This window comes from Macaca thibetana, chromosome 13, assembly GCF_024542745.1.
Source record: "Macaca thibetana thibetana isolate TM-01 chromosome 13, ASM2454274v1, whole genome shotgun sequence".
In the NCBI taxonomy this organism is placed as follows: Eukaryota; Metazoa; Chordata; class Mammalia; order Primates; family Cercopithecidae; genus Macaca; species Macaca thibetana.
In genome coordinates, this window is record NC_065590.1 from 83,926,175 (window position 1) to 83,937,445 (window position 11,271).

Genomic DNA, 11,271 nt, shown 5'->3' on the forward strand with positions numbered 1-11,271 from the left:
TGAGGTGGCTCATGCCTGGAATCCCAGCACTTTGGGAGGCTGAGGCGGGAGGATCACTTGAGTCCAGGAGTTTAAGACAAGCCTGGACAACATAGTGAGAGCTTGTCTTTACTAAAAATAGAACAAAGAAAAATAAAGGCTTTCTAATTCTTGTGTCAATATTTGCAAGTTGTATGTGTGCTTTTTTTAAAAAAAGAAATTGTGTATTTCATCTAAATTGTCAAATTTTGGGGCAGAAAGTTGTTCAGAACATCATCTCATTGCCACTTTGATGCTTGTGTGGATTTTTAGTGATGGCACCTTTTTCATGATTTATATTAGTAGCTCATTCCTTCTTTTTTCTTGATCAGTCTTTTGAGAGATTTGCAAATTATATTAGTTTTTTTCAAAGAACCGATTTTTGGCTCTGTTGATTTTTTTTTCTATTTTATGTTTATTTCATTTTTTTGGCTTATATTTTATGATTTTTTCCTTCTAATTTATTTGTCTTAATTTGCTGTTCTCTATCTCCTAGAAATAGTCACTAGATCAATGATTTTCTCTCATTCTTTTTTTCTTAAAATACATATTTAAGGGTATACATTATTCCTTTAAGCATAGTTTCAACTCTATTCTACAAGACATGTTGGTTCTTCATTATTATTCAGTTCAGAATACTTTCTAATTTCCATTAAAATTTTAAATTTCTGATTTGTTGTTTGGAAACATGGCTTATTTAGAACTGTTATTTAGTCATTTTCAAACATTTGGGGATTTAAAGAATGTTTCCTATTAATTTTTACTACATTTTCACTCTTGTAAGAGGACATACTCTGTATGATTTCAGCCCTTTGAAATGTACTGAAATCTGCATCATGACTCAGAATATGATTTATTTTGTTAAATGTTCCACACACACTTGAGAAGAATGTAATCCCGTTATTGCTGGGCTCCGTGTTCTGTATAAGTCACTAAGTTCACCCTTGTTTATCATCTTGTTCAAGTCTGTATCTTTACTGATTTATTGTCTGAAAGTTTATTCTATCAGTTGCTGAAAGATGTATTTGAAATCTTCAACTATGATAATGGATGTGTTTTTACTTTTACTTTTGTCAGTTTTTGCTTTGCACGTTTTATGTTTTCTTTTTAGGTGCATACAAACTTCAGATTATCAAATCTTCCAGCTGAATTGACTTTTTGTCATTATGAAATGCTCCTCTTTATCTCTGGAGATACTTCTTGCCTTACAGTCTTGCTTTGTCTGATATCGGGATAGCTAAGCCAGCTTTCTTTTGGTTAGTGTTTTCATGGCAAATTGTTTCTGTTTCTGTCTGTTGTAAGTAACATATAGCTGAGTCTTCTTGTTTTGTTTGGTTTTTCTAGTCTGGCAATCTTTTTACTTTAATGGATTATTGAGTCTAGTTAAATTTTAATACATTCCTGATATTTTTGGTATTCATTCTGTGATTTTATTATTTGTTTTATATTTGTTCTATCTAGTTTTGTTCCCTTTTTCTCTTTGCAGCCTTCTTTTAATTGTTTTTTATTATTCTATTTCCTCCCTCTATTAGTTTGTTAGTTATACATTCTTTTATTATTTGTTCAGTATTACCCAGAGTGGGGAATGATGAACTTCTTCTGTAAAGGGTTAAATAGTAAATATTGGCCGGGCGCGGTGGCTCACGCCTGTAATCCCAGCACTTTGGGAGGCCGAGGTGGGCGAATCACAAGGTCAGGAGATCGAGACCATCCTGGCCAACATGGTGAAACCTCGTCTCTACTAAAAATATAAAAATCAGCTGGGTGTGGTGGTGCACACCTCTAGTCCCAGCTACTCAGGAGGCTGAGGCAGGAGAATCACTTGAACCCAGTAGGCCGAGATTGTAATAAGCCGAGATCGTGCCACTGAACTCCAGCCTGGTGACACAGCGAGACTCCATCTCAAAAAAAAAAAAAAAAAAAAAAAAAAAAAAAGTAAATATTTTAGGCTTTGAGCACCACCTTCAGTCTGTGACTTTCCTTCTTCTTCCCAATCCTTCTCCTCCTCCTCCTCCTCTTCCTTCTCTTCCTACCCCCACTATTCTTTAAAAATATGAAAAACATTCTTAGCTCTTCAACTGTACAAAACAGGCTCTGGGTTTGATTTTGGCAATGGTGACAGTTTAACAACCTGTACTAGAGATTTACCATACGTCTTAACAGAATTTACCCTTCAATTAATAATTTCACCACTTTCTGGGCAATACAGGAACCTTACACAACTTTAATTTCATTTACCTAGCTCTCTTCTTCTGTTATGCTAGTTTGGTCATGCTTTTTTTTCTCTACGTATTTGAAATCCTATAAGACATTCTTATGTTTATTGTTTGAAATAGACTATGTGCATTTCAGTGTACTCTCGTATGTACCATTTCTTGCTCTCTATTGCTTTCTGCATTGCCGTTCTTCTAACTTAGATTGTTTTGTCTGAGTAAACTCCCTTTAAAGTATTTTTTTAGTGTGTCTATGTTGACAACATTTTTTTTTAATTAAAAAAATGTCAATAGCTGTTGGAGTACAAGTGGTTTTTGGTTACATGGATGAGTTATACAGTGGTGAATTCTGAGATTTTAGTGTACCAGTCACCCTAGTCGTGTACATTGTACCTAATGTGTATTTTTAAAAAATCCCTGGTCTCCTTCCCATCCTCCCCCTTCTGAGACTCTGAAGTCCATTATATCATTCTGTATGCCTTTGCATACTCATAGCTTAGCTCCCACTTATAAGTGAGAACATATGTATTTGGTTTTCCACTCCTGTGTTACTCCACCTAGAATAACAGCCTTCAGCTCCATCCAAGTTGCTGCTAAATAAATTATTTTGTTCCTTTTAATGACTGTGTAGTAATCCATGGTGTGTATATACACCACATTTTCTTTATCCATTCATTGACAACACATTCACTCAGTTTTTATTCACCTGAGATATTTGTTAACCTTCATTTGTAAGGGTATTTTCACTGGATGTAGAATTCTAGACTACCAGTTATTTAATTTTGGCGTTTATCTTCATCCTTCTCTTGTCTTCTGGCTTTTATTGCTTGTGTGGAGTAGGTCTTGTGGCTTCTTAATGTATCTTTTTTTTCACCTCCTATGGCTATTTAAAATTTTTCTCTTGTCTTTGATTTTTTTGGAGCTCTACTCTAATGTGCCTTTGTATAGTTTTTTTGTTTTGTTTTGTTTTTCTGTGTTTGAATTTTGTTCGAGCTCCTTGAATCTGTATATTAATGTAATTCTTGGGTTTTATCTCCTCAGACATGGCTTCTGTCCATTTCTCTCTTCTCTGCTTCTTGAGCTTAAATTCCATTTATGTTGGTTCTTTTCATTGTGTCCCACATCTTTCTTATGCTTCTCTCTCTCTCTCTGTGTGTCTCTCTCCTTCTCTGTACATACATATGTGTTTAATCTTTTTTCCTTCTGCTTTAATTTGGTTATTTTTCTACTGACCTAATTGCTAATTTGCTAATCCTTTCTTCTGCTGTTAAATCCATCTATTGAATTTCTTTCTTTCTTTCTTTCTTTCTTTCTTTCTTTCTTTCTTTCTGTCTGTCTGTCTGTCTGTCTCTTTCTTTCTCCTTCCTTCCTTCCTTCCTTCCTTCCTTCCTTCCTTCCTTCCTTCCTTCCTTCCTTCCTTCCTTCCTTCCTCCCTCCTTCTCTCCCTCCCTCCCTCGCTTCTCTCTCTCGCTCTCCCTCTGTCTCTCTCTCTCTTTCTCTCTTTCCTTCAAGACAGAGTCTTGCTGTGTCACCCAGGCTGGAGTATGGTGGTGTAATCATAGGTCATTTCAGTCTTGAACTCCTGGGCTCAAGCAATCCTCCCATCTCAGCCTCCCCAACAGCTAGGACTACAGGTGTGTGCCACCACACTCAGCTAATTTTTAAATTTTTTAAAAAGTAGAGATGGGGGTCTCAGTATACTGCCTAGGCTGGTCTTGAACTCCTGGCCTCAAGCAGTCATCCTCCTTGCGCCTCCCAGAGTTCTGGGATTACAGCTGTGAGCCACTGCACCCTACCTCTGTTGAATTTTTAATTTTAGTTATTGTCTTTCTCAGTTCCTATTTGTTTCTTCTTAGATAGATTCCAATTCTCTACCTTTTCATCTATTTTTTGATGAAAATATTTATTCATATTAATAAACTATTAATACTGTCTTTGTTGTTAACTCTAGTATCTGGGCCACCTATATCTGTCTAAATTCTCTCTCCTTTTTAAACTTGACTTCATTTCATGTCTCCTGGAATGCTGGGTGATTTTTGATTGAATACTGTATATTGTGAATGAAACATTGCTGAGGCTCTGGATGATGTTGTTTTCCTTTACAGAGGTGTTTATTTTTTCCCTAGCAGCAGTTAAAGAGGGGGCAAATCACCTTGATCTAATCATGAATTGAGATATTTTGAGACTGAGTTTTAGGCTTTGTGAGGGATGGTGTACGTCTGGCTTGGTTTTACTCTTAGTGTCCATCTACAGTATAATCCTTCTGTTGTCTCAATGGAGAATCTAGGTTATTTACCAACATCTCTCCTTCTCTGTGGGCCCTGAACTTCAGTATATTTTCTCCCCATTACTTTGAGATTGCTCAACCTCTGCTGGGTTTCAGCCTATTTATGGCTTAGTTTCCTGGTCTCTTGCCCATCAAATGCAATGTGAGGAATGAGAGAATCCCTTGAGGGGGAATCATACGCAGAATGCCTAGCTCATTTCTATACAGCCTCTTTCTCCAGGATAAGGGTCCCTAATATTCTGGTCACCTTGGTAGCTTTGAACTCTAATTTTTGTCTGTCCAGATTAGCAAGGCTGATGCAGGTCTAGGCCAATGTTTCTGCTCTGTCTCAATGACATCCTTTGAGAGCTAGCAAATGCCCTGAGGGGAAAACATGGGGGAAATGGAGGATTTACTCACTGCATTTCCCTTCACTCCAGGATCTTGGCCCCTAAAGTCCTGGCTGCCTTTGTTACTCTCTGATGACTCTTAACAGCTGTTTTCTGAAATATATTTAGCTTTTATAGTTGTTCTCTGCAGGATGGTTAACCTGACACAAGCTACTCTGTCATAGACAGAAGGCAAAGTCTCCAGAGATTTATTTTTAAAAGTGGTTTCCAGGACATGTCCTGAGGCCATCGCACATTTAGCTATATCTCCTGCATCTTTTTGAGGCATCCCCAACGGAGGGCTGGCAAGGTCTTTGGTGTCTTTAGCATCATCAAAAATAAATTGTTAAGCCCTGTTGAGTATGATTTGTATGTATTAACTATAAATATTTAAAAATTGAGATTAATGTGCCAAGTATGATCATTTTTAATCAAATCACTCAGTTTACCATAACACCAATTCTCCAACTTTCAAGGTTTTATAGTCTTTCACTTTTATATTGTGAAACATTCAGTTTCAAGCACGCACACACACACACACACACACACACACACACACACACACACACGTCTGTCCCTCCTCCCCTGGGAGCCATGTGACTGTGGTCCAACCTCTTTCAATCTCTGGCTCTCAGTGCCTGCATTTGGAATAGGAGGTAGGTAGAGGTGGAGAGTGAGTTCGAACCAGACAAGCTCATTGGGTCTTTCCTGCTCTGGTGGTCAATCTATCTTCCATGACTTGGACTGGGGAACCTTGGTGAAACGAGGCATTTAGCATGCTCTGAGCCAGAGGTCTTTACTTGGGGCCATAGAACTCCCTCTGCTAAGTCAGTTAGCCTTGTGGCTGTGCAGCCAGTTTGTAAGCAGGAGGGAGCTAAAGGGACCAGGCTCAGGCTGTCTTTGTGAACAGGCAATGGCCCGGGCAGTGGGTCTCAAGGGGACCAACATCCCAGTGGAATGAAGAATGAGAGAAAACATCTCACGCTGCACCTGCTCCCCGTTCCCAAACCTGCATCATTCACCCATTTCAGTTGGGAATTTCAAAGCCAGAGGTGGCCACTTCTCCAATTTGTCCAAAACATCCTCTTCTGGATATTCCTGAATATAATATGCTGTCATATAAGAAATGTCTGAAAAACTCTGACCCTTCCTTTTCCCCGTGATAGTTTTCAAATCTTAGGTTCAGATTCCACCTCTGTGCTGTCCTGAGCCGGTTTCCTCCCCTCCCCTGCCCAGCTCCATGTCACCGTAGGCAGTGGCATAGGTTGAATGCTCTTCCAGACTCCCCCGTCTGTGGACTTCTAGCTGGTTTGGGCAATGAAAAGCCCTGGAAGGAGACTGACAGCAAGAGGCAGGGAGAAGCCGGTGCATTTTTCTCCTTTTCTCCTTGCCTTAGATGGAGTCCTTGGCAGAAGCAGCAGTGTCCATGGCCCCAGCTCCTTGTGGATGGACTCACTGTCTACCTACCAGGTGATTCCAGCCCCCTGACCTGGGCAACTTTGTGGCTTTTCTTTGTTCCTCCATCCAAAGGGTGGTAGTCGTTTCTTGTCGTGCTCATCTCTAGAGCTCCTGGCACCGCTGCTCTCTCTCCAGCTTCTTCATCATGTGTAATATCAATAAGTGTTATTAAGTCCCCTCTGTATGGAGACTTGGAGGGCTGCTGCTTCTTGTTCAGATCCTGACTAATTTAGTTGCTAAAAACTGTACTTCAAATACCTTTTACTTTCATAGATATATAATTTAAGCATCACAGAAACACATTTGCTTCCCTTTATCACCTCCTAAGGTGGATGGCATTATATATTCATTCAACAAATATTTGTTGAGACACTGCTGAATACCCTAGCCAAGTACTGTGCTAAGGGATACAGCAGCGAGCAAAACAGGCAATGTCTCTGACCTTGCAGAGCTTACAGCTTTGCAGGTAAGACAGCCTGAAATCCTTAGAATAAAGGGTGTTGAGAATGAGACATTGTTGTAACTCACAGACTTAGGAGAGTTACAGAATTGGGTTTATACCTCAGCCCTGCAACTTACTCTAGGCTGTATCAACATGGGCAACGTACTTCACCTACTCATGCCTTAGTTTCCTCTTCTTTAGGAGAGTATTCAGTTATCAAGCTCATGCCACTCCTAACCATTTTACATGTATGGTGAGGATGCTAATGTTACTAACTTTGCAAGGCTGTTCATGATTAAATGAGTTGCTACTGGAGAAAGAGACAAATGCCCAGGAAACAAACTCACCTTAAAGATTTATTTTTTAAAAAGAGCTTCCAGGGAGCACACATTCAGCACCGCTGAGAGTCAAGTGGGGAAGGTGAGGTGAGCCTGGAAATAGGGCAAGAAGGGCTGAAGTCCAAATTTTGGACAGAGACAGTTGCTAGGAGGAGCGCTCAGTCACCAGGTTAGGGTTACGCCCATGGTGAGTTCTGCTGGAAGAAATGCACAGCCACCCTGGCCTGTGTGTGAGTGGGGACCCTTCTCTCCTCTTTGCTTGGCCAAATGTCACTCCCTCCAGAAAGGGCTCACTAACTTCTAGTCTGAGTTGGGTGTCCCTGGTACTTCCGTAATTCTCCTGTCATAGTTGTAAACATTGCCATCAACATCTCCATCATCATCATAATCAGCAGCATAATCGTCGCTAACATTCGCTGGGCATGCACTCACACTGCTTTCCAGACATTGTGCTATGGCTTCTTATGGCAGAGTCGGGGTAGCAGCTCAAGTCTAGTTCTTTTTTATTTCTCCACATCGTTAAGACCAAAACATCTAATGATTTCTAGAGAGGGAGGGAGAAGTTTGTGTGTGTGTGTGTGTGTGTGTGTTTGTGTGTGTGTGTATAAACCTGCATGTGCCACAATAATTGAAAGTTGCATGATTTCAAATCATCAAAGATTCAAGATTAAGCTGTGCTGAGTAAAAATTTAACACGAATTGTGTTGCTATTTTTTGAAAATTGGGATTTCACATGAATTAGAGGGACTCATAGGTTGTTGCAGTTAGAGACAGAGGCCCGGATTCATCAGCCTCTATTCTTTGCTCCCACCCTTGAGGCTGTGTGTGGCAAGTCTCCTGATGCATCCCCTCATGCCCTAGGTCCATTTCCTGCTGCCCCTGCCTCTCCTGCTTGACCACGTGCTGGGGCCTCCTAGTGGCCTTGTCACCTCTTTGGATTCAGATTTAAATGCATCATTTACTTACATTTTACTCACATTTAAAAATCATTCTACAAACAACATTCTAATGGCGTTAAACAGTTGCAGAATCTAATGAAAACTGGTCTTAACCTCATTGGAATCTCATTAAGAAGAGGGCAGCTCTTTTTTGTGTGAAATTGCTGGAGATGATTTTATCTGGTTTTGTTTTGTTCACGTTGCCTAGGAGGGTGGGGCAGGGGGTAGATAAAAATGACAGAATATGGATTCACACAATCAAAAGATTTTTAAAATCCTCTTTCCTGAATTTACATATGAATAAACCAGAGCCCAAAGAAGGGAGGTGACTTTTCCAAAGCCACACATTAAACCTGTGGCAGTTAAGAGCCAGAACTGTGGTCTCCTGGCCCGCAGCTCCACACCTCTTCTGCAATATCTGGGACGTGGGCCCATGGATTGATTTATGAATTTTGACTAACATATCTTCAATTGAGCAATCACTTGGATGATCGATTGAGCACTCCTTCACCAAACAAGGCTGGAGGCCTGGGATGGACACTGGTGGTTTGAGATATGCAGAAGAAATGGGTCCTGCCCTCTGGAACACTCCAGAGATAAGGTTCACAGAAGAATGATGAAATGCTGTCTCATGAAGTACCTGCTTGTTGTCAGAATACGCTTGCCCAGGCTTTTTCACATCAGTACAGGAGTAGCATCTCTTTTAGTTCTGTTCAGTTCCACCAGCATGTACTGAGCAAAGGCCTCCTGTGTCCTGGGCACTGAGACAGGCATGAACTCTTTGTTCACGATAATGAACAACACCTCCATCAGAATGACTTATTGGGTCAGACTGAGAAGTTCACAGGCCAAAGGAGAGAAGGAGAAGGCGGCCCAGGCAGGACGCCTTTTGAGATTTACCGACACATAAATGCTGCCGTCTCCCTCTCTTGGAGAAAAAGAAACACGGCTAATATTAATAACCATGCCAGCTTTTGTGCAGCCCTTTGCAGTTCATGACGTGCTTTTGAGTCCATTATCTCTTCTCATTGTATGAAGTGGGAGAGCAATGAGGTTGGCATCCTTGGGGAATGAACAGCCGTGGTTCCCCAAGGAGTCGAGCCTGATCACGCGGGTGGGCAGCAGGCAGGCTGAAGTTATTCTTGCTGAGAATGTCCAGCAGAGGACAATCCCCAGAGTTAGTGTTTTCCATGAAACCTTTAGCAAGCCTCTCCAGACCAGAAGCTGGGTAGTCTGCACTGGTTTTCCTGTCCAGAACCTCATTTCTCCTTGGTTGGTGCTGGATATCATTTCCAGCCCTTGCAGGCCACTCTGCTAAGTGCTGGGCCCTGTCCTTCAGCTGTGGCTGCTGCTAGAGTCTTCCTTCAACAGAGCTGGACTCACACTGGGATGAAATGGCTGCTACCAACTGGACTTTGTGAGTTGCCACTGTCTTGAGAGTCCATCTGCGGTGTGTGCCTATTCCTTAGAGACCCTTTAGACAATTGTAGGGGCCGGGCATGGTGGCTCATACCTGTAATCCCAGCATTTTGGGAGGCTGAGGTGGACGGATCACTTGAGGTCAGGTCAGGAGTTCGAGACCAGCCTGGCCAACGTGCTGAAACCCCATCTCTATTAAAAATACAAAAATTAACTGGGCGTGGTGGCGCATGCCTGTAATCCCAGCTTCCTGAGAGTCTGAGGGAGAATTGTTTGAATCTGGGAGGCAGAGTTTGCAGTGAGCCAAGATCACACTACTGTACTCCAGCCTAGGTGATAGAAAGACCCCATCTCAAAGAAAGAAAGAAAATAAAAAAAGACCATTGTATGTTGTAGAGGGGCTCAAATTTAGCAGTTAAATTATGGCATGTGCAGAAAAACATTGCTGTTTTAATCTTCCAGAACTGGTTTGATCTTACTTTCTTGCTGATGGTAGGAAAAATAGAAATGATAACAAAAACACAAATACCACTACCAGCACCACCACCAAAAACTTCCTTTCTCTTTAACAATGGAAGGTAGCATTCTTTCTTCTAGCTTAAAAGAGCCCCCATGACCCAGTAAATAATAAACCAATGAAAATTCGTATTCTTTTTCAGGTCTGTGATTCCCCTCTCAAGCAGGCTCTTCTCCTCCTCCCCCACTTTCCCAAGAGGACGTCTGGGTTCTGGCTTTGATGGGCTTGTCTGCCTGGGCGCTGTCCTCTGGCTGACCTGCTCACCGCTGCTTGTCCCAGGGCAGCTCTGTCCTCGCTAGCTCCACTGCTAAAGTGCCCACTCCTGGGGGGATCCTGTAGTCTGTTTTCTTGGTTCAGGCTGAGCTTGGTGAATGATGCTGGGAGCTTGGCATGAGGGAGCTTCTAGATTCCTATGTCGCACTCCTAGGATAGGAGGACAGTGGCGGGGGGTGTCGTCTGTGGCCACCTAGACCACTCCCTCGGTCATTTCTAATTTGCCACCCTGTACCGTGGTAGACACCTTGCCCAACAGAAGGTTTTTTTGAGGCCCCTCTGATTTTCCTAGGATATGCAGGGAAGCCAGGCATGAGCAGCTATGTACTGGCATTTCCCTGCAAACCTGTCTGACGCTATCAATTTCTTTTCTACCCCAGAGGTTGCAACCACTGGAGAGAGCCAGAAATTCCTATCTGACCTCTTTCCCTTTCATTTTCTCTCTCCTGGCTCTTCCACTAGCAGTGGAAGGATGTTCTATTTCATTTTTGGTTAGCTGGGAGCATCTGTATGTCATATTCTGCTTCTAAACTCTGTGACCTTCATCGATGTCTTCCTCCACCTTCTCTGGGCAGCATACTTTTTTAGTGTAGTCTGGAAGAAGAGATTCAGGGAAAAGGAAAAAAAAACTGGATGAGTGAAATTACATTTCCAAAAGTAATTCCATTTTTTTCCACGTCACCCCTAAAATATTATGGCACTTTATAACATCAAGGTAGTCAGCATGGATTGACAAGCCCCCTGGACTTTGGATGACTTCTCTGAAGCCCCAGCTGTGCCTGGCTGGGCCATCTCCCTTCTCCACTTGGCCACAGCATAATCTGCAGTCAAGCCACAAGAGTGACCTCAATGCCTCAGGCCACTTTTCCAGGCTCAGCTTTTCTTATGGGCCCAGCCCACTTACAACAGAAATTTGCCGAAGATTGGGTTGGTAAGTAATGGATAAGGTTTCGTACTTACTATTTTCATTTCTGAATCTCTCTTTACATGCAGTTAAGCC